This window comes from Microcebus murinus, unplaced genomic scaffold (genome assembly GCF_040939455.1).
Source record: "Microcebus murinus isolate Inina unplaced genomic scaffold, M.murinus_Inina_mat1.0 scaf018_hap2_Mmur4.0, whole genome shotgun sequence".
Lineage (NCBI taxonomy): Eukaryota > Metazoa > Chordata > Mammalia > Primates > Cheirogaleidae > Microcebus > Microcebus murinus.
Genome location: NW_027438964.1, coordinates 285,390 through 308,411, shown reverse-complemented (window position 1 = coordinate 308,411; position 23,022 = coordinate 285,390). Strand labels below are relative to the sequence as shown.

The following is a 23,022-nucleotide window of genomic DNA, read 5'->3' as shown; positions in this document are numbered from 1 at the left end:
GAGCAATCCGCCCGCCTCGGCCTCCCAAGAGCTAGGATTACAGGCGTGAGCCACAGCGCCCGGCCGGATTCATTATTTTTAAAAAGTGTCTCTTATCTCTATTATTGCATTTTCTTTTCTCTCTCTTTTCAAGCAGATGATGGGAGTCCAAGTGTTAAGGTGACATGTGTTGCCCGTGCCCCCCTCCCCCCCCATGTTCTTATTCATTTACGTCTCATGTTGTTCCAGCATATTGTGGGGGCACCAATGTAAAGGTCGGGTGCGTTGCCCTCTCCCAGCCTCCCCCCTCGGGTCAGAGCTTCAAGTGCGCCCATCCCCCAGTCGGTGCGTACCCACCGCATTCCTAATGGATGTGTATGCCCATCCCCTCCCCCCACCCGCCCGACACCCACCCGAAGAAGGTGATTCCTCTGTGTCCACTTAGGTGTCCATCGGTTCGTACCCATTTGCTGGTGAGCGCGCTCACGTGGTGCTCGTGTGTCCATTCTTGGGATACCTGGCTTACTGGAACGGGTTCCAGCTCTGGCCAGGAGAACCACGAGAGGTGCCCCCTCACCGCTGCTCCTCATAGCCGAATAGCACTCCGTGGTGTCCACGGGCCACATTTTACTTACCCACTCGTGGGTCGATGGGCACTCGGGTGGCTTCCAGGTCTTTGCGATTGTGACTTGTGCCCTGACACTAACCCTAACCCTTACCCAGCCAGTCTCCTCCACGGCCCCTGCCTGACTGACTCCTTCCCGCCCGGCCTATCACCTGTCACCGTCCTCTGCCCCTGCCTGACACGCTCCTCCCCGCCCGGGCCGTCACCGTCCTCGGCCCCTGCCTGACGGGGCTCCTCCGTCGCCTGGGCCTTCCAAGGGCTTGGTGTGGACGCTGGTTCCAGGACGCCCTCCCAGGAACCCGGTAGCAGGGCGGCCGCAGCGTCTCGCGCAACCCAACCGTCCGCCGGCTGGCCGCCGTCGCTAAGTGGCCTGCGGGGGACGTGCTCCCGCTGTGCCGTGGGGGCCCAGCCTGGTGTCTTCTCTGAGGCCCCGCGGCTGCCGCTCCCCGCAAGGGGAGAGCCGGGGAGGTGGGGACCGCCTCCTCATGGGGACGTACACCCAGCTCTCCACGTCGGATTCCGGGGCTCTCTGTCCTGCCAGAAGGCCCAGCTGGCCTGCGGGTCCTTAGAGTGGCAAAAACATCCGAAAACTGAGATTGAGGGTCCGGTGGGTGTCTGCACTTTTGTGCTGGGCACCCCAGGGAGGCCCGGGGGCTGGCTGGACAACGCGGTCTGCTGGGCAGGGGGGGGGGTTTGGAGGAGCAACTGATGCCCTTTGCACTTTGGGTAGCAAGTGTCTGAGGTGTCTCTGGGCCCTGTGCCATGTGGGGGCGGGGGCGGGGGCGGGGTGGGAGGAGGACAGGAGGAGGAGGAGGAGGAGGAGGAGGTGGGAAGGGCCGTGGCCTGCAGTCGTGTTCCCCGGGGTGGCACAGCATGTGGCTTCTTCCACAGGCTGCTTGGCCTGGGCTCCCTGCACCTGGGCCTTTGGAGGACCGGCCCTGTGCTTGCCAACACTTCCTGCAGGGACCCAGAGCTGGGAGGTTGCATCTCTCAGCCCTGGGTCGGGCAGAGCCCCAGCGGGCCATGCCCACAACCTCTCTCAGCAGGGGTCCCCCAGAAGGCTCCTTTGGGACCAGGATTCTCTTGCGGGTGACTCTTTAAGGTCTGGCCCCTGGATGGAGGGGCACCAGGAGTAGAGGAGCAGGAAGGGGAAGGGGGTGGCCATGCGAGGGGACACTTTCAGGCCAAGTCCCAGCTTCAGTCTGATCCTCCTGGGAACGCCGGGGTGGACATCACACCTCCTGGTTGCCCCGCTCTGAGACAAGGAGCCGGGCTTCGCATTCCCACAGCAGCCAGTCGTGGGCTGAGGACACCTGGGGCGTTGGGAACTCCCTGGCTTCTCCTTGGATTAACATCTGGAGCTGCTTGTGAATTGTGCCGCCACACACACCCGAGTGCAGGTGTCTTCTGCACAGACTGCGGGCCTCGCTCTTCTGAACGCCGCTAGCTCGCGACCCACCCACGGGTGAACCTGGTCAGGGTACTTTCTCTCGGGGGCAGACTCTGATCCGGGCGGGCTACCGGTGTCTCTGTTTGCTCCTTTCTTTCTTCCACTTCGGGAAAGGCTTCCTTACTGGGTGTGGAAATCTCCTATGCCTTTCCTCGCCTATCCTGTCAGCTCTAAAATTCTCTTTCAGTTGCCACCCTCACAGATGGATTAGGAAACTCTTTGCGGTGCACTCATTAGTGAAATGACCTCAATGACGCTGGAATCCAATATCTAATCGCCGATTTTTAAGCGAGTCCACACGCCAGGGTGGTCGGGGTCCAATGCAGCCCCGGCCAGGCCCAGGCCCCTTGGACTGGGCCACAGGAGGACACAGAGGAGGGTCCCGGCCCCCACGGTAGCGGTGCGGGCAGTTCTCCAAGGGCTTGGGTGTTTTCCAGAGGGAGGAGATGGAGGGGACTGATTTCTTCAGCGCCCCACAAACCACGCCACCCCACCCCACCCATGGGACACATCCCGAGAGAGAGAGAGAGAGAGAGACGCCCCATACACTGGCTCCCCTCCCCCGTGCGCTGTGCCCCAGCCCTGGCCCGGGGGAATAGGCGGCCGCCAGGCCACAGGGTGGGGGGCGCAGCTGAAAGGGGTTGTGGGGGAGGGCCGCCCCTGGCTGGGGTCAAAGGGCGAGCGCCCCGCCCCTCCCGCCCGTGCGCAGTCAGCGGCCCCGGCGCGCTGGGGGTGGGGGGCGGGGAGGTGAAGGAGGCCAGGCGAGGAGAGGAGGGGGGCTTGAAGGTCTCCACCTTGGCGGGTCCAGCCGTGGAGGCGCATCTTGTGTGAGTGTGAGTGTGAGTGAGTGAGTGAGTGTGAGTGTGAGTGTGTGTGTATACAGAGACAGCCCCCAACCCCGGCCCGCCGCTCCCTGCCCGCCCCGCCTGTCACCCCCGTCCCTCGGAGCCCGCGGGACCCGGCCGGCGAACTCAACAGGCCCGACCCGGCGCGGGGCCTGGGGCGGGAGGAGGCGGCGGGGAAGCGCAGAGAGGCTCGGCTTCTTGAGCGGGGCAGGGGCGCCCTCCGCCGTCCACGGCCACACCACCCCGAACGCGCCCGATCCCGTCTGGTCTCGGAAGCTAAGCAGGGTCGGGCCTGGTTAGAACTTGGATGGGAGACCGCCCGGGAATACCGGGTGCCGTAGGCTTCTTCTTTTTTTTTTTTGCCTCTGGTTCTGTCGCGTTTCTGGGAGTGCGGGGGCGGCCCGGGGTGGGGGTGACCCCCACCCTCGGCGCCCGCCGCGGTGCCTGGCGCCCCAGCCCGCACCGTGGGGCCTCCTCTTGTCCCGAGCCGTGACACCGCCGCCACGCGGCAGCATGCCTGGCTTCTGGACAGTCAGGTCTCAGACCAAAGGTCTGCTCTGTGGGAGCCGACACGCTGGAGGAAACCTCGAGAGTCTGAGAGGGGAGGGAGTTCCAGAAGAAGGCCAGGATGTCATTTTGAGGGAGTATGTGACCAGAACTCCTCCCGTTGCTTTTGGGGTTCTATGGGCTACACGTAGGAATCTTTGGTGGTGGCACCTGATGTTCGGGGATCCGGAGTCACACCCAGACCTGCTCCACAGGCCTCCTTTTACTTTTCTCTTCGGATTCATTTTTTTTTTTTTTTTTTTTTTGAGACAGAGTCTCGGTTTGTTGCCCAGGCTAGAGTGAGTGCCGTGGCGTCAGCCTAGCTCACAGCAACTTCAAACGCCTGGGCTCGAGTGATCCTTCTGCCTCAGCCTCCCGGGTAGCTGGGACTGCAGGCATGCGCCACCATGCCCCGCTAATTTTTTATATATATATCAGTTGGCCAATTAATTTCTTTCTATTTATAGTAGAGACGGGGTCTCGCTCTTGCTCAGGCTGGTTTTGAACTCCTGACCTTGAGCAATCCGCCCGCCTCGGCCTCCCAAGAGCTAGGATTACAGGCGTGAGCCACAGCGCCCGGCCGGATTCATTATTTTTAAAAAGTGTCTCTTATCTCTATTATTGCATTTTCTTTTCTCTCTCTTTTCAAGCAGATGATGGGAGTCCAAGTGTTAAGGTGACATGTGTTGCCCGTGCCCCCCTCCCCCCCCATGTTCTTATTCATTTACGTCTCATGTTGTTCCAGCATATTGTGGGGGCACCAATGTAAAGGTCGGGTGCGTTGCCCTCTCCCAGCCTCCCCCCTCGGGTCAGAGCTTCAAGTGCGCCCATCCCCCAGTCGGTGCGTACCCACCGCATTCCTAATGGATGTGTATGCCCATCCCCTCCCCCCACCCGCCCGACACCCACCCGAAGAAGGTGATTCCTCTGTGTCCACTTAGGTGTCCATCGGTTCGTACCCATTTGCTGGTGAGCGCGCTCACGTGGTGCTCGTGTGTCCATTCTTGGGATACCTGGCTTACTGGAACGGGTTCCAGCTCTGGCCAGGAGAACCACGAGAGGTGCCCCCTCACCGCTGCTCCTCATAGCCGAATAGCACTCCGTGGTGTCCACGGGCCACATTTTACTTACCCACTCGTGGGTCGATGGGCACTCGGGTGGCTTCCAGGTCTTTGCGATTGTGACTTGTGCCCTGACACTAACCCTAACCCTTACCCAGCCAGTCTCCTCCACGGCCCCTGCCTGACTGACTCCTTCCCGCCCGGCCTATCACCTGTCACCGTCCTCTGCCCCTGCCTGACACGCTCCTCCCCGCCCGGGCCGTCACCGTCCTCGGCCCCTGCCTGACGGGGCTCCTCCGTCGCCTGGGCCTTCCAAGGGCTTGGTGTGGACGCTGGTTCCAGGACGCCCTCCCAGGAACCCGGTAGCAGGGCGGCCGCAGCGTCTCGCGCAACCCAACCGTCCGCCGGCTGGCCGCCGTCGCTAAGTGGCCTGCGGGGGACGTGCTCCCGCTGTGCCGTGGGGGCCCAGCCTGGTGTCTTCTCTGAGGCCCCGCGGCTGCCGCTCCCCCCAAGGGGAGAGCCGGGGAGGTGGGGACCGCCTCCTCATGGGGACGTACACCCAGCTCTCCACGTCGGATTCCGGGGCTCTCTGTCCTGCCAGAAGGCCCAGCTGGCCTGCGGGTCCTTAGAGTGGCAAAAACATCCGAAAACTGAGATTGAGGGTCCGGTGGGTGTCTGCACTTTTGTGCTGGGCACCCCAGGGAGGCCCGGGGGCTGGCTGGACAACGCGGTCTGCTGGGCAGGGGGGGGGGTTTGGAGGAGCAACTGATGCCCTTTGCACTTTGGGTAGCAAGTGTCTGAGGTGTCTCTGGGCCCTGTGCCATGTGGGGGCGGGGGCGGGGGCGGGGTGGGAGGAGGAGGAGGAGGAGGAGGAGGAGGAGGAGGAGGTGGGAAGGGCCTTGGCCTGCAGTCGTGTTCCCCGGGGTGGCACAGCATGTGGCTTCTTCCACAGGCTGCTTGGCCTGGGCTCCCTGCACCTGGGCCTTTGGAGGACTGGCCCTGTGCTTGCCAACACTTCCTGCAGGGACCCAGAGCTGGGAGGTTGCATCTCTCAGCCCTGGGTCGGGCAGAGCCCCAGCGGGCCATGCCCACAACCTCTCTCAGCAGGGGTCCCCCAGAAGGCTCCTTTGGGACCAGGATTCTCTTGCGGGTGACTCTTTAAGGTCTGGCCCCTGGATGGAGGGGCACCAGGAGTAGAGGAGCAGGAAGGGGAAGGGGGTGGCCATGCGAGGGGACACTTTCAGGCCAAGTCCCAGCTTCAGTCTGATCCTCCTGGGAACGCCGGGGTGGACATCACACCTCCTGGTTGCCCCGCTCTGAGACAAGGAGCCGGGCTTCGCATTCCCACAGCAGCCAGTCGTGGGCTGAGGACACCTGGGGCGTTGGGAACTCCCTGGCTTCTCCTTGGATTAACATCTGGAGCTGCTTGTGAATTGTGCCGCCACACACACCCGAGTGCAGGTGTCTTCTGCACAGACTGCGGGCCTCGCTCTTCTGAACGCCGCTAGCTCGCGACCCACCCACGGGTGAACCTGGTCAGGGTACTTTCTCTCGGGGGCAGACTCTGATCCGGGCGGGCTACCGGTGTCTCTGTTTGCTCCTTTCTTTCTTCCACTTCGGGAAAGGCTTCCTTACTGGGTGTGGAAATCTCCTATGCCTTTCCTCGCCTATCCTGTCAGCTCTAAAATTCTCTTTCAGTTGCCACCCTCACAGATGGATTAGGAAACTCTTTGCGGTGCACTCATTAGTGAAATGACCTCAATGACGCTGGAATCCAATATCTAATCGCCGATTTTTAAGCGAGTCCACACGCCAGGGTGGTCGGGGTCCAATGCAGCCCCGGCCAGGCCCAGGCCCCTTGGACTGGGCCACAGGAGGACACAGAGGAGGGTCCCGGCCCCCACGGTAGCGGTGCGGGCAGTTCTCCAAGGGCTTGGGTGTTTTCCAGAGGGAGGAGATGGAGGGGACTGATTTCTTCAGCGCCCCACAAACCACGCCACCCCACCCCACCCATGGGACACATCCCGAGAGAGAGAGAGAGAGAGAGACGCCCCATACACTGGCTCCCCTCCCCCGTGCGCTGTGCCCCAGCCCTGGCCCGGGGGAATAGGCGGCCGCCAGGCCACAGGGTGGGGGGCGCAGCTGAAAGGGGTTGTGGGGGAGGGCCGCCCCTGGCTGGGGTCAAAGGGCGAGCGCCCCGCCCCTCCCGCCCGTGCGCAGTCAGCGGCCCCGGCGCGCTGGGGGTGGGGGGCGGGGAGGTGAAGGAGGCCAGGCAAGGAGAGGAGGGGGGCTTGAAGGGCTCCACCTTGGCGGGTCCAGCCGTGGAGGCGCATCTTGTGTGAGTGTGAGTGAGTGAGTGAGTGAGTGAGTGTGAGTGTGTGTGTATACAGAGACAGCCCCCAACCCCGGCCCGCCGCTCCCTGCCCGCCCCGCCTGTCACCCCCGTCCCTCGGAGCCCGCGGGACCCGGCCGGCGAACTCAACAGGCCCGACCCGGCGCGGGGCCTGGGGCGGGAGGAGGCGGCGGGGAAGCGCAGAGAGGCTCGGCTTCTTGAGCGGGGCAGGGGCGCCCTCCGCCGTCCACGGCCACACCACCCCGAACGCGCCCGATCCCGTCTGGTCTCGGAAGCTAAGCAGGGTCGGGCCTGGTTAGAACTTGGATGGGAGACCGCCCGGGAATACCGGGTGCCGTAGGCTTCTTCTTTTTTTTTTTGCCTCTGGTTCTGTCGCGTTTCTGGGAGTGCGGGGGCGGCCCGGGGTGGGGGTGACCCCCACCCTCAGCGCCCGCCGCGGTGCCTGGCGCCCCAGCCCGCACCGTGGGGCCTCCTCTTGTCCCGAGCCGTGACACCGCCGCCACGCGGCAGCATGCGTGGCTTCTGGACTGTCAGGTCTCAGACCAAAGGTCTGCTCTGTGGGAGCCGACACGCTGGAGGAAACCTTGAGAGTCTGAGAGGGGAGGGAGTTCCAGAAGAAGGCCAGGATGTCATTTTGAGGGAGTATGTGACCAGAACTCCTCCCGTTGCTTTTGGGGTTCTATGGGCTACACGTAGGAATCTTTGGTGGTGGCACCTGATGTTCGGGGATCCGGAGTCACACCCAGACCTGCTCCACAGGCCTCCTTTTACTTTTCTCTTCGGATTCATTTTTTTTTTTTTTTTTTTTGAGACAGAGTCTCGGTTTGTTGCCCAGGCTAGAGTGAGTGCCGTGGCGTCAGCCTAGCTCACAGCAACTTCAAACTCCTGGGCTCGAGTGATCCTTCTGCCTCAGCCTCCCGGGTAGCTGGGACTGCAGGCATGCGCCACCATGCCCCGCTAATTTTTTATATATATATCAGTTGGCCAATTAATTTCTTTCTATTTATAGTAGAGACGGGGTCTCGCTCTTGCTCAGGCTGGTTTTGAACTCCTGACCTTGAGCAATCCGCCCGCCTCGGCCTCCCAAGAGCTAGGATTACAGGCGTGAGCCACAGCGCCCGGCCGGATTCATTATTTTTAAAAAGTGTCTCTTATCTCTATTATTGCATTTTCTTTTCTCTCTCTTTTCAAGCAGATGATGGGAGTCCAAGTATTAAGGTGACATGTGTTGCCCGTGCCCCCCTCCCCCCCCCCCGTGTTCTTATTCATTTACCTCTCATGTTGTTCCAGCATATTGTGGGGGCACCAATGTTAAGGTCGGGTGCGTTGCCCTCTCCCAGCCTCCCCCCTCGGGTCAGAGCTTCAAGTGCGCCCATCCCCCAGTCGGTGCGCACCCACCCCATTCCTAATGGATGTGTATGCCCATCCCCTCCCCCCACCCGCCCGACACCCACCCGAAGAAGGTGATTCCTCTGTGTCCACTTAGGTGTCCATCGGTTCGTACCCATTTGCTGGTGAGCGCGAGCACGTGGTGCTCGTGTGTCCATTCTTGGGATACTTGGCTTACTGGAACGGGTTCCAGCTCTGGCCAGGAGAACCACGAGAGGTGCCCCCTCACCGCTGCTCCTCATAGCCGAATAGCACTCCGTGGTGTCCACGCGCCACATTTTACTTACCCACTCGTGGGTCGATGGGCACTCGGGTGGCTTCCAGGTCTTTGCGATTGTGACTTGTGCCCTGACACTAACCCTAACCCTTACCCAGCCCGTCTCCTCCACGGCCCCTGCCTGACTGACTCCTTCCCGCCCGGCCTATCACCTGTCACCGTCCTCTGCCCCTGCCTGACACGCTCCTCCCCGCCCGGGCCGTCACCGTCCTCGGCCCCTGCCTGACGGGGCTCCTCCGTCGCCTGGGCCTTCCAAGGGCTTGGTGTGGACGCTGGTTCCAGGACGCCCTCCCAGGAACCCGGTAGCAGGGCGGCCGCAGCGTCTCGCGCAACCCAACCGTCCGCCGGCTGGCCGCCGTCGCTAAGTGGCCTGCGGGGGACGTGCTCCCGCTGTGCCGTGGGGGCCCAGCCTGGTGTCTTCTCTGAGGCCCCGCGGCTGCCGCTGCCCGCAAGGGGATAGCCGCGGAGGTGGGGGCCGCCTCCTCATGGGGACGTATACCCAGCTCTCCACGTCGGATTCCGGGGCTCTCTGTCCTGCCAGAAGGCCCAGCTGGCCTGCGGGTCCTCAGAGTGGCAAAAACATCCGAAAACTGAGATTGAGGGTCCGGTGGGTGTCTGCACTTTTGTGCTGGGCACCCCAGGGAGGCCCGGGGGCTGGCTGGACAACGCGGTCTGCTGGGCTGGGGGGGGGTTTGGAGGAGCAACTGATGCCCTTTGCACTTTGGGTAGCAAGTGTCTGAGGTGTCTCTGGGCCCTGTGCCATGTGGGGGCGGGGGCGGGGGCGGGGTTGGAGGAGGAGGAGGAGGAGGAGGAGGAGGAGGAGGAGGAGGGGGTGGGAAGGGCCGTGGCCTGCAGTCGTGTTCCCCGGGGTGGCACAGCATGTGGCTTCTTCCACAGGCTGTTTGGCCTGGGCTCCCTGCACCTGGGCCTTTGGAGGACCGGCCCTGTGCTTGCCAACACTTCCTGCAGGGACCCAGAGCTGGGAGGTTGCATCTCTCAGCCCTGGGTCGGGCAGAGCCCCAGCGGGCCATGCCCACAACCTCTCTCAGCAGGGGTCCCCCAGAAGGCTCCTTTGGGACCAGGATTCTCTTGCGGGTGACTCTTTAAGGTCTGGCCCCTGGATGGAGGGGCACCAGGAGTAGAGGAGCAGGAAGGGGAAGGGGGTGGCCATGCGAGGGGACACTTTCAGGCCAAGTCCCAGCTTCAGTCTGATCCTCCTGGGAACGCCGGGGTGGACATCACACCTCCTGGTTGCCCCGCTCTGAGACAAGGAGCCGGGCTTCGCATTCCCACAGCAGCCAGTCGTGGGCTGAGGACACCTGGGGCGTTGGGAACTCCCTGGCTTCTCCTTGGTTTAACATCTGGAGCTGCTTGTGAATTGTGCCGCCACACACACCCGAGTGCAGGTGTCTTCTGCACAGACTGCGGGCCTCGCTCTTCTGAATGCCGCTAGCTCGCGACCCACCCACGGGTGAACCTGGTCAGGGTACTTTCTCTCAGGGGCAGACTCTGATCCGGGCGGGCTACCGGTGTCTCTGTTTGCTCCTTTCTTTCTTCCACTTCGGGAAAGGCTTCCTTACTGGGTGTGGAAATCTCCTATGCCTTTCCTCGCCTATTCCGTCAGCTCTAAAATTCTCTTTCGGTTGCCACCCTCACAGATGGATTAGGAAACTCTTTGCGGTGCACTCATTAGTGAAATGACCTCAATGACGCTGGAATCCAATATCTAATCGCCGATTTTTAGCGAGTCCACACGCCAGGGTGGTCGGGGTCCAATGCAGCCCCGGCCAGGCCCAGGCCCCTTGGACTGGGCCACAGGAGGACACAGAGGAGGGTCCCGGCCCCCACGGTAGGTAGAGGTGCGGGCAGTTCTCCAAGGGCTTGGGTGTTTTCCAGAGGGAGGAGATGGAGGGGACTGATTTCTTCAGCGCCCCACAAACCACGCCACCCCACCCCACCCATGGGACACATCCCGAGAGAGAGAGACGCCCCATACACTGGCTCCCCTCCCCCGTGCGCTGTGCCCCAGCCCTGGCCCGGGGGAATAGGCGGCCGCCGGGCAACAGGGCGGGGGGAGCAGCTGGAAGGGGTTGTGGGGGAGGGCGGCCCCTGGCTGGGGTCAAAGGGCGAGCGCCCCGCCCCTCCCGCCCGTGCGCAGTCAGCGGCCCCGGCGCGCTGGGGGTGGGGGGCGGGGAGGTGAAGGAGGCCAGGCAAGGAGAGGAGGGGGGCTTGAAGGGCTCCACCTTGGCGGGTCCAGCCGTGGAGGCGCATCTTGTGTGAGTGTGAGTGAGTGAGTGAGTGAGTGAGTGTGAGTGTGTGTGTATACAGAGACAGCCCCCAACCCCGGCCCGCCGCTCCCTGCCCGCCCCGCCTGTCACCCCCGTCCCTCGGAGCCCGCGGGACCCGGCCCGGCGAACTCAACAGGCCCGACCCGGCGCGGGGCCTGGGGCGGGAGGAGGCGGCGGGGAAGCGCAGAGAGGCTCGGCTTCTTGAGCGGGGCAGGGGCGCCCTCCGCCGTCCACGGCCACACCACCCCGAACGCGCCCGATCCCGTCTGGTCTCGGAAGCTAAGCAGGGTCGGGCCTGGTTAGAACTTGGATGGGAGACCGCCCGGGAATACCGGGTGCCGTAGGCTTCTTCTTTTTTTTTTTGCCTCTGGTTCTGTCGCGTTTCTGGGAGTGCGGGGGCGGCCCGGGGTGGGGGTGACCCCCACCCTCAGCGCCCGCCGCGGTGCCTGGCGCCCCAGCCCGCACCGTGGGGCCTCCTCTTGTCCCGAGCCGTGACACCGCCGCCACGCGGCAGCATGCGTGGCTTCTGGACTGTCAGGTCTCAGACCAAAGGTCTGCTCTGTGGGAGCCGACACGCTGGAGGAAACCTTGAGAGTCTGAGAGGGGAGGGAGTTCCAGAAGAAGGCCAGGATGTCATTTTGAGGGAGTATGTGACCAGAACTCCTCCCGTTGCTTTTGGGGTTCTATGGGCTACACGTAGGAATCTTTGGTGGTGGCACCTGATGTTCGGGGATCCGGAGTCACACCCAGACCTGCTCCACAGGCCTCCTTTTACTTTTCTCTTCGGATTCATTTTTTTTTTTTTTTTTTTTGAGACAGAGTCTCGGTTTGTTGCCCAGGCTAGAGTGAGTGCCGTGGCGTCAGCCTAGCTCACAGCAACTTCAAACTCCTGGGCTCGAGTGATCCTTCTGCCTCAGCCTCCCGGGTAGCTGGGACTGCAGGCATGCGCCACCATGCCCCGCTAATTTTTTATATATATATCAGTTGGCCAATTAATTTCTTTCTATTTATAGTAGAGACGGGGTCTCGCTCTTGCTCAGGCTGGTTTTGAACTCCTGACCTTGAGCAATCCGCCCGCCTCGGCCTCCCAAGAGCTAGGATTACAGGCGTGAGCCACAGCGCCCGGCCGGATTCATTATTTTTAAAAAGTGTCTCTTATCTCTATTATTGCATTTTCTTTTCTCTCTCTTTTCAAGCAGATGATGGGAGTCCAAGTATTAAGGTGACATGTGTTGCCCGTGCCCCCCTCCCCCCCCCCGTGTTCTTATTCATTTACCTCTCATGTTGTTCCAGCATATTGTGGGGGCACCAATGTTAAGGTCGGGTGCGTTGCCCTCTCCCAGCCTCCCCCCTCGGGTCAGAGCTTCAAGTGCGCCCATCCCCCAGTCGGTGCGCACCCACCCCATTCCTAATGGATGTGTATGCCCATCCCCTCCCCCCACCCGCCCGACACCCACCCGAAGAAGGTGATTCCTCTGTGTCCACTTAGGTGTCCATCGGTTCGTACCCATTTGCTGGTGAGCGCGAGCACGTGGTGCTCGTGTGTCCATTCTTGGGATACTTGGCTTACTGGAACGGGTTCCAGCTCTGGCCAGGAGAACCACGAGAGGTGCCCCCTCACCGCTGCTCCTCATAGCCGAATAGCACTCCGTGGTGTCCACGCGCCACATTTTACTTACCCACTCGTGGGTCGATGGGCACTCGGGTGGCTTCCAGGTCTTTGCGATTGTGACTTGTGCCCTGACACTAACCCTAACCCTTACCCAGCCCGTCTCCTCCACGGCCCCTGCCTGACTGACTCCTTCCCGCCCGGCCTATCACCTGTCACCGTCCTCTGCCCCTGCCTGACACGCTCCTCCCCGCCCGGGCCGTCACCGTCCTCGGCCCCTGCCTGACGGGGCTCCTCCGTCGCCTGGGCCTTCCAAGGGCTTGGTGTGGACGCTGGTTCCAGGACGCCCTCCCAGGAACCCGGTAGCAGGGCGGCCGCAGCGTCTCGCGCAACCCAACCGTCCGCCGGCTGGCCGCCGTCGCTAAGTGGCCTGCGGGGGACGTGCTCCCGCTGTGCCGTGGGGGCCCAGCCTGGTGTCTTCTCTGAGGCCCCGCGGCTGCCGCTGCCCGCAAGGGGATAGCCGCGGAGGTGGGGGCCGCCTCCTCATGGGGACGTATACCCAGCTCTCCACGTCGGATTCCGGGGCTCTCTGTCCTGCCAGAAGGCCCAGCTGGCCTGCGGGTCCTCAGAGTGGCAAAAACATCCGAAAACTGAGATTGAGGGTCCGGTGGGTGTCTGCACTTTTGTGCTGGGCACCCCAGGGAGGCCCGGGGGCTGGCTGGACAACGCGGTCTGCTGGGCTGGGGGGGGGTTTGGAGGAGCAACTGATGCCCTTTGCACTTTGGGTAGCAAGTGTCTGAGGTGTCTCTGGGCCCTGTGCCATGTGGGGGCGGGGGCGGGGGCGGGGTTGGAGGAGGAGGAGGAGGAGGAGGAGGAGGAGGAGGAGGAGGAGGGGGTGGGAAGGGCCGTGGCCTGCAGTCGTGTTCCCCGGGGTGGCACAGCATGTGGCTTCTTCCACAGGCTGTTTGGCCTGGGCTCCCTGCACCTGGGCCTTTGGAGGACCGGCCCTGTGCTTGCCAACACTTCCTGCAGGGACCCAGAGCTGGGAGGTTGCATCTCTCAGCCCTGGGTCGGGCAGAGCCCCAGCGGGCCATGCCCACAACCTCTCTCAGCAGGGGTCCCCCAGAAGGCTCCTTTGGGACCAGGATTCTCTTGCGGGTGACTCTTTAAGGTCTGGCCCCTGGATGGAGGGGCACCAGGAGTAGAGGAGCAGGAAGGGGAAGGGGGTGGCCATGCGAGGGGACACTTTCAGGCCAAGTCCCAGCTTCAGTCTGATCCTCCTGGGAACGCCGGGGTGGACATCACACCTCCTGGTTGCCCCGCTCTGAGACAAGGAGCCGGGCTTCGCATTCCCACAGCAGCCAGTCGTGGGCTGAGGACACCTGGGGCGTTGGGAACTCCCTGGCTTCTCCTTGGTTTAACATCTGGAGCTGCTTGTGAATTGTGCCGCCACACACACCCGAGTGCAGGTGTCTTCTGCACAGACTGCGGGCCTCGCTCTTCTGAATGCCGCTAGCTCGCGACCCACCCACGGGTGAACCTGGTCAGGGTACTTTCTCTCAGGGGCAGACTCTGATCCGGGCGGGCTACCGGTGTCTCTGTTTGCTCCTTTCTTTCTTCCACTTCGGGAAAGGCTTCCTTACTGGGTGTGGAAATCTCCTATGCCTTTCCTCGCCTATTCCGTCAGCTCTAAAATTCTCTTTCGGTTGCCACCCTCACAGATGGATTAGGAAACTCTTTGCGGTGCACTCATTAGTGAAATGACCTCAATGACGCTGGAATCCAATATCTAATCGCCGATTTTTAGCGAGTCCACACGCCAGGGTGGTCGGGGTCCAATGCAGCCCCGGCCAGGCCCAGGCCCCTTGGACTGGGCCACAGGAGGACACAGAGGAGGGTCCCGGCCCCCACGGTAGGTAGAGGTGCGGGCAGTTCTCCAAGGGCTTGGGTGTTTTCCAGAGGGAGGAGATGGAGGGGACTGATTTCTTCAGCGCCCCACAAACCACGCCACCCCACCCCACCCATGGGACACATCCCGAGAGAGAGAGACGCCCCATACACTGGCTCCCCTCCCCCGTGCGCTGTGCCCCAGCCCTGGCCCGGGGGAATAGGCGGCCGCCGGGCAACAGGGCGGGGGGAGCAGCTGGAAGGGGTTGTGGGGGAGGGCGGCCCCTGGCTGGGGTCAAAGGGCGAGCGCCCCGCCCCTCCCGCCCGTGCGCAGTCAGCGGCCCCGGCGCGCTGGGGGTGGGGGGCGGGGAGGTGAAGGAGGCCAGGCAAGGAGAGGAGGGGGGCTTGAAGGGCTCCACCTTGGCGGGTCCAGCCGTGGAGGCGCATCTTGTGTGAGTGTGAGTGAGTGAGTGAGTGAGTGAGTGTGAGTGTGTGTGTATACAGAGACAGCCCCCAACCCCGGCCCGCCGCTCCCTGCCCGCCCCGCCTGTCACCCCCGTCCCTCGGAGCCCGCGGGACCCGGCCCGGCGAACTCAACAGGCCCGACCCGGCGCGGGGCCTGGGGCGGGAGGAGGCGGCGGGGAAGCGCAGAGAGGCTCGGCTTCTTGAGCGGGGCAGGGGCGCCCTCCGCCGTCCACGGCCACACCACCCCGAACGCGCCCGATCCCGTCTGGTCTCGGAAGCTAAGCAGGGTCGGGCCTGGTTAGAACTTGGATGGGAGACCGCCCGGGAATACCGGGTGCCGTAGGCTTCTTCTTTTTTTTTTTGCCTCTGGTTCTGTCGCGTTTCTGGGAGTGCGGGGGCGGCCCGGGGTGGGGGTGACCCCCACCCTCAGCGCCCGCCGCGGTGCCTGGCGCCCCAGCCCGCACCGTGGGGCCTCCTCTTGTCCCGAGCCGTGACACCGCCGCCACGCGGCAGCATGCGTGGCTTCTGGACTGTCAGGTCTCAGACCAAAGGTCTGCTCTGTGGGAGCCGACACGCTGGAGGAAACCTCGAGAGTCTGAGAGGGGAGGGAGTTCCAGAAGAAGGCCAGGATGTCATTTTGAGGGAGTATGTGACCAGAACTCCTCCCGTTGCTTTTGGGGTTCTATGGGCTACACGTAGGAATCTTTGGTGGTGGCACCTGATGTTCGGGGATCCGGAGTCACACCCAGACCTGCTCCACAGGCCTCCTTTTACTTTTCTCTTCGGATTCATTTTTTTTTTTTTTGAGACAGAGTCTCGGTTTGTTGCCCAGGCTAGAGTGAGTGCCGTGGCGTCAGCCTAGCTCACAGCAACTTCAAACGCCTGGGCTCGAGTGATCCTTCTGCCTCAGCCTCCCGGGTAGCTGGGACTGCAGGCATGCGCCACCATGCCCCGCTAATTTTTTATATATATATCAGTTGGCCAATTAATTTCTTTCTATTTATAGTAGAGACGGGGTCTCGCTCTTGCTCAGGCTGGTTTTGAACTCCTGACCTTGAGCAATCCGCCCGCCTCGGCCTCCCAAGAGCTAGGATTACAGGCGTGAGCCACAGCGCCCGGCCGGATTCATTATTTTTAAAAAGTGTCTCTTATCTCTATTATTGCATTTTCTTTTCTCTCTCTTTTCAAGCAGATGATGGGAGTCCAAGTGTTAAGGTGACATGTGTTGCCCGTGCCCCCCTCCCCCCCCATGTTCTTATTCATTTACGTCTCATGTTGTTCCAGCATATTGTGGGGGCACCAATGTAAAGGTCGGGTGCGTTGCCCTCTCCCAGCCTCCCCCCTCGGGTCAGAGCTTCAAGTGCGCCCATCCCCCAGTCGGTGCGTACCCACCCCATTCCTAATGGATGTGTATGCCCATCCCCTCCCCCCACCCGCCCGACACCCACCCGAAGAAGGTGATTCCTCTGTGTCCACTTAGGTGTCCATCGGTTCGTACCCATTTGCTGGTGAGCGAGAGCACGTGGTGCTCGTGTGTCCATTCTTGGGATACTTGGCTTACTGGAACGGGTTCCAGCTCTGGCCAGGAGAACCACGAGAGGTGCCCCCTCACCGCTGCTCCTCATAGCCGAATAGCACTCCGTGGTGTCCACGGGCCACATTTTACTTACCCACTCGTGGGTCGATGGGCACTCGGGTGGCTTCCAGGTCTTTGCGATTGTGACTTGTGCCCTGACACTAACCCTAACCCTTACCCAGCCAGTCTCCTCCACGGCCCCTGCCTGACTGACTCCTTCCCGCCCGGCCTATCACCTGTCACCGTCCTCTGCCCCTGCCTGACACGCTCCTCCCCGCCCGGGCCGTCACCGTCCTCGGCCCCTGCCTGACGGGGCTCCTCCGTCGCCTGGGCCTTCCAAGGGCTTGGTGTGGACGCTGGTTCCAGGACGCCCTCCCAGGAACCCGGTAGCAGGGCGGCCGCAGCGTCTCGCGCAACCCAACCGTCCGCCGGCTGGCCGCCGTCGCTAAGTGGCCTGCGGGGGACGTGCTCCCGCTGTGCCGTGGGGGCCCAGCCTGGTGTCTTCTCTGAGGCCCCGCGGCTGCCGCTGCCCGCAAGGGGATAGCCGCGGAGGTGGGGACCGCCTCCTCATGGGGACGTATACCCAGCTCTCCACGTCGGATTCCGGGGCTCTCTGTCCTGCCAGAAGGCCCAGCTGGCCTGCGGGTCCTCAGAGTGGCAAAAACATCCGAAAACTGAGATTGAGGGTCCGGTGGGTGTCTGCACTTTTGTGCTGGGCACCCCAGGGAGGCCCGGGGGCTGGCTGGACAACGCGGTCTGCTGGGCTGGGGGGGGGTTTGGAGGAGCAACTGATGCCCTTTGCACTTTGGGTAGCAAGTGTCTGAGGTGTCTCTGGGCCCTGTGCCATGTGGGGGCGGGGGCGGGGGCGGGGTTGGAGGAGGAGGAGGAGGAGGAGGAGGAGGAGGAGGGGGTGGGAAGGGCCGTGGCCTGCAGTCGTGTTCCCCGGGGTGGCACAGCATGTGGCTTCTTCCACAGGCTGTTTGGCCTGGGCTCCCTGCACCTGGGCCTTTGGAGGACCGGCCCTGTGCTTGCCAACACTTCCTGCAGGGACCCAGAGCTGGGAGGTTGCATCTCTCAGCCCTGGGTCGGGCAGAGCCCCAGCGGGCCATGCCCACAACCTCTCTCAGCAGGGGTCCCCCAGAAGGCTCCTTTGGGACCAGGATTCTCTTGCGGGTGACTCTTTAAGGTCTGGCCCCTGGATGGAGGGGCACCAGGAGTAGAGGAGCAGGAAGGGGAAGGGGGTGGCCATGCGAGGGGACACTTTCAGGCCAAGTCCCAGCTTCAGTCTGATCCTCCTGGGAACGCCGGGGTGGACATCACACCTCCTGGTTGCCCCGCTCTGAGACAAGGAGCCGGGCTTCGCATTCCCACAGCAGCCAGTCGTGGGCTGAGGACACCTGGGGCGTTGGGAACTCCCTGGCTTCTCCTTGGTTTAACATCTGGAGCTGCTTGTGAATTGTGCCGCCACACACACCCGAGTGCAGGTGTCTTCTGCACAGACTGCGGGCCTCGCTCTTCTGAATGCCGCTAGCTCGCGACCCACCCACGGGTGAACCTGGTCAGGGTACTTTCTCTCAGGGGCAGACTCTGATCCGGGCGGGCTACCGGTGTCTCTGTTTGCTCCTTTCTTTCTTCCACTTCGGGAAAGGCTTCCTTACTGGGTGTGGAAATCTCCTATGCCTTTCCTCGCCTATTCCGTCAGCTCTAAAATTCTCTTTCGGTTGCCACCCTCACAGATGGATTAGGAAACTCTTTGCGGTGCACTCATTAGTGAAATGACCTCAATGACGCTGGAATCCAATATCTAATCGCCGATTTTTAGCGAGTCCACACGCCAGGGTGGTCGGGGTCCAATGCAGCCCCGGCCAGGCCCAGGCCCCTTGGACTGGGCCACAGGAGGACACAGAGGAGGGTCCCGGCCCCCACGGTAGGTAGAGGTGCGGGCAGTTCTCCAAGGGCTTGGGTGTTTTCCAGAGGGAGGAGATGGAGGGGACTGATTTCTTCAGCGCCCCACAAACCACGCCACCCCACCCCACCCATGGGACACATCCCGAGAGAGAGAGACGCCCCATACACTGGCTCCCCTCCCCCGTGCGCTGTGCCCCAGCCCTGGCCCGGGGGAATAGGCGGCCGCCGGGCAACAGGGCGGGGGGAGCAGCTGGAAGGGGTTGTGGGGGAGGGCGGCCCCTGGCTGGGGTCAAAGGGCGAGCGCCCCGCCCCTCCCGCCCGTGCGCAGTCAGCGGCCCCGGCGCGCTGGGGGTGGGGGGCGGGGAGGTGAAGGAGGCCAGGCAAGGAGAGGAGGGGGGCTTGAAGGGCTCCACCTTGGCGGGTCCAGCCGTGGAGGCGCATCTTGTGTGAGTGTGAGTGAGTGAGTGAGTGAGTGAGTGTGAGTGTGTGTGTATACAGAGACAGCCCCCAACCCCGGCCCGCCGCTCCCTGCCCGCCCCGCCTGTCACCCCCGTCCCTCGGAGCCCGCGGGACCCGGCCGGCGAACTCAACAGGCCCGACCCGGCGCGGGGCCTGGGGCGGGAGGAGGCGGCGGGGAAGCGCAGAGAGGCTCGGCTTCTTGAGCGGGGCAGGGGCGCCCTCCGCCGTCCACGGCCACACCACCCCGAACGCGCCCGATCCCGTCTGGTCTCGGAAGCTAAGCAGGGTCGGGCCTGGTTAGAACTTGGATGGGAGACCGCCCGGGAATACCGGGTGCCGTAGGCTTCTTCTTTTTTTTTTTGCCTCTGGTTCTGTCGCGTTTCTGGGAGTGCGGGGGCGGCCCGGGGTGGGGGTGACCCCCACCCTCAGCGCCCGCCGCGGTGCCTGGCGCCCCAGCCCGCACCGTGGGGCCTCCTCTTGTCCCGAGCCGTGACACCGCCGCCACGCGGCAGCATGCGTGGCTTCTGGACTGTCAGGTCTCAGACCAAAGGTCTGCTCTGTGGGAGCCGACACGCTGGAGGAAACCTTGAGAGTCTGAGAGGGGAGGGAGTTCCAGAAGAAGGCCAGGATGTCATTTTGAGGGAGTATGTGACCAGAACTCCTCCCGTTGCTTTTGGGGTTCTATGGGCTACACGTAGGAATCTTTGGTGGTGGCACCTGATGTTCGGGGATCCGGAGTCACACCCAGACCTGCTCCACAGGCCTCCTTTTACTTTTCTCTTCGGATTCATTTTTTTTTTTTTTTTTTTTGAGACAGAGTCTCGGTTTGTTGCCCAGGCTAGAGTGAGTGCCGTGGCGTCAGCCTAGCTCACAGCAACTTCAAACTCCTGGGCTCGAGTGATCCTTCTGCCTCAGCCTCCCGGGTAGCTGGGACTGCAGGCATGCGCCACCATGCCCCGCTAATTTTTTATATATATATCAGTTGGCCAATTAATTTCTTTCTATTTATAGTAGAGACGGGGTCTCGCTCTTGCTCAGGCTGGTTTTGAACTCCTGACCTTGAGCAATCCGCCCGCCTCGGCCTCCCAAGAGCTAGGATTACAGGCGTGAGCCACAGCGCCCGGCCGGATTCATTATTTTTAAAAAGTGTCTCTTATCTCTATTATTGCATTTTCTTTTCTCTCTCTTTTCAAGCAGATGATGGGAGTCCAAGTATTAAGGTGACATGTGTTGCCCGTGCCCCCCTCCCCCCCCCCGTGTTCTTATTCATTTACCTCTCATGTTGTTCCAGCATATTGTGGGGGCACCAATGTTAAGGTCGGGTGCGTTGCCCTCTCCCAGCCTCCCCCCTCGGGTCAGAGCTTCAAGTGCGCCCATCCCCCAGTCGGTGCGCACCCACCCCATTCCTAATGGATGTGTATGCCCATCCCCTCCCCCCACCCGCCCGACACCCACCCGAAGAAGGTGATTCCTCTGTGTCCACTTAGGTGTCCATCGGTTCGTACCCATTTGCTGGTGAGCGCGAGCACGTGGTGCTCGTGTGTCCATTCTTGGGATACTTGGCTTACTGGAACGGGTTCCAGCTCTGGCCAGGAGAACCACGAGAGGTGCCCCCTCACCGCTGCTCCTCATAGCCGAATAGCACTCCGTGGTGTCCACGCGCCACATTTTACTTACCCACTCGTGGGTCGATGGGCACTCGGGTGGCTTCCAGGTCTTTGCGATTGTGACTTGTGCCCTGACACTAACCCTAACCCTTACCCAGCCCGTCTCCTCCACGGCCCCTGCCTGACTGACTCCTTCCCGCCCGGCCTATCACCTGTCACCGTCCTCTGCCCCTGCCTGACACGCTCCTCCCCGCCCGGGCCGTCACCGTCCTCGGCCCCTGCCTGACGGGGCTCCTCCGTCGCCTGGGCCTTCCAAGGGCTTGGTGTGGACGCTGGTTCCAGGACGCCCTCCCAGGAACCCGGTAGCAGGGCGGCCGCAGCGTCTCGCGCAACCCAACCGTCCGCCGGCTGGCCGCCGTCGCTAAGTGGCCTGCGGGGGACGTGCTCCCGCTGTGCCGTGGGGGCCCAGCCTGGTGTCTTCTCTGAGGCCCCGCGGCTGCCGCTGCCCGCAAGGGGATAGCCGCGGAGGTGGGGGCCGCCTCCTCATGGGGACGTATACCCAGCTCTCCACGTCGGATTCCGGGGCTCTCTGTCCTGCCAGAAGGCCCAGCTGGCCTGCGGGTCCTCAGAGTGGCAAAAACATCCGAAAACTGAGATTGAGGGTCCGGTGGGTGTCTGCACTTTTGTGCTGGGCACCCCAGGGAGGCCCGGGGGCTGGCTGGACAACGCGGTCTGCTGGGCTGGGGGGGGGTTTGGAGGAGCAACTGATGCCCTTTGCACTTTGGGTAGCAAGTGTCTGAGGTGTCTCTGGGCCCTGTGCCATGTGGGGGCGGGGGCGGGGGCGGGGTTGGAGGAGGAGGAGGAGGAGGAGGAGGAGGAGGAGGAGGAGGAGGGGGTGGGAAGGGCCGTGGCCTGCAGTCGTGTTCCCCGGGGTGGCACAGCATGTGGCTTCTTCCACAGGCTGTTTGGCCTGGGCTCCCTGCACCTGGGCCTTTGGAGGACCGGCCCTGTGCTTGCCAACACTTCCTGCAGGGACCCAGAGCTGGGAGGTTGCATCTCTCAGCCCTGGGTCGGGCAGAGCCCCAGCGGGCCATGCCCACAACCTCTCTCAGCAGGGGTCCCCCAGAAGGCTCCTTTGGGACCAGGATTCTCTTGCGGGTGACTCTTTAAGGTCTGGCCCCTGGATGGAGGGGCACCAGGAGTAGAGGAGCAGGAAGGGGAAGGGGGTGGCCATGCGAGGGGACACTTTCAGGCCAAGTCCCAGCTTCAGTCTGATCCTCCTGGGAACGCCGGGGTGGACATCACACCTCCTGGTTGCCCCGCTCTGAGACAAGGAGCCGGGCTTCGCATTCCCACAGCAGCCAGTCGTGGGCTGAGGACACCTGGGGCGTTGGGAACTCCCTGGCTTCTCCTTGGTTTAACATCTGGAGCTGCTTGTGAATTGTGCCGCCACACACACCCGAGTGCAGGTGTCTTCTGCACAGACTGCGGGCCTCGCTCTTCTGAATGCCGCTAGCTCGCGACCCACCCACGGGTGAACCTGGTCAGGGTACTTTCTCTCAGGGGCAGACTCTGATCCGGGCGGGCTACCGGTGTCTCTGTTTGCTCCTTTCTTTCTTCCACTTCGGGAAAGGCTTCCTTACTGGGTGTGGAAATCTCCTATGCCTTTCCTCGCCTATTCCGTCAGCTCTAAAATTCTCTTTCGGTTGCCACCCTCACAGATGGATTAGGAAACTCTTTGCGGTGCACTCATTAGTGAAATGACCTCAATGACGCTGGAATCCAATATCTAATCGCCGATTTTTAGCGAGTCCACACGCCAGGGTGGTCGGGGTCCAATGCAGCCCCGGCCAGGCCCAGGCCCCTTGGACTGGGCCACAGGAGGACACAGAGGAGGGTCCCGGCCCCCACGGTAGGTAGAGGTGCGGGCAGTTCTCCAAGGGCTTGGGTGTTTTCCAGAGGGAGGAGATGGAGGGGACTGATTTCTTCAGCGCCCCACAAACCACGCCACCCCACCCCACCCATGGGACACATCCCGAGAGAGAGAGACGCCCCATACACTGGCTCCCCTCCCCCGTGCGCTGTGCCCCAGCCCTGGCCCGGGGGAATAGGCGGCCGCCGGGCAACAGGGCGGGGGGAGCAGCTGGAAGGGGTTGTGGGGGAGGGCGGCCCCTGGCTGGGGTCAAAGGGCGAGCGCCCCGCCCCTCCCGCCCGTGCGCAGTCAGCGGCCCCGGCGCGCTGGGGGTGGGGGGCGGGGAGGTGAAGGAGGCCAGGCAAGGAGAGGAGGGGGGCTTGAAGGGCTCCACCTTGGCGGGTCCAGCCGTGGAGGCGCATCTTGTGTGAGTGTGAGTGAGTGAGTGAGTGAGTGAGTGTGAGTGTGTGTGTATACAGAGACAGCCCCCAACCCCGGCCCGCCGCTCCCTGCCCGCCCCGCCTGTCACCCCCGTCCCTCGGAGCCCGCGGGACCCGGCCCGGCGAACTCAACAGGCCCGACCCGGCGCGGGGCCTGGGGCGGGAGGAGGCGGCGGGGAAGCGCAGAGAGGCTCGGCTTCTTGAGCGGGGCAGGGGCGCCCTCCGCCGTCCACGGCCACACCACCCCGAACGCGCCCGATCCCGTCTGGTCTCGGAAGCTAAGCAGGGTCGGGCCTGGTTAGAACTTGGATGGGAGACCGCCCGGGAATACCGGGTGCCGTAGGCT

The 23,022-nt window shown here is 62.9% G+C and overlaps 6 pseudogenes; all 6 read left to right on the top strand.

Annotated features, from left to right (window-relative positions):
* Nucleotides 1-3,124: 3,124 nt before the first annotated feature.
* On the top strand, nucleotides 3,125-3,243 carry LOC142867627 (uncharacterized; annotated as a pseudogene).
* Nucleotides 3,244-7,083: 3,840 nt separating this feature from the next.
* LOC142867626 (uncharacterized) lies at nucleotides 7,084-7,202 on the top strand (annotated as a pseudogene).
* Nucleotides 7,203-11,041: 3,839 nt separating this feature from the next.
* Nucleotides 11,042-11,160, top strand: LOC142867625 (uncharacterized; annotated as a pseudogene).
* Nucleotides 11,161-15,001: 3,841 nt separating this feature from the next.
* Nucleotides 15,002-15,120, top strand: LOC142867624 (uncharacterized; annotated as a pseudogene).
* A 3,823-nt stretch (nucleotides 15,121-18,943) lies between these two features.
* On the top strand, nucleotides 18,944-19,062 carry LOC142867623 (uncharacterized; annotated as a pseudogene).
* Nucleotides 19,063-22,903: 3,841 nt separating this feature from the next.
* Nucleotides 22,904-23,022, top strand: LOC142867622 (uncharacterized; annotated as a pseudogene).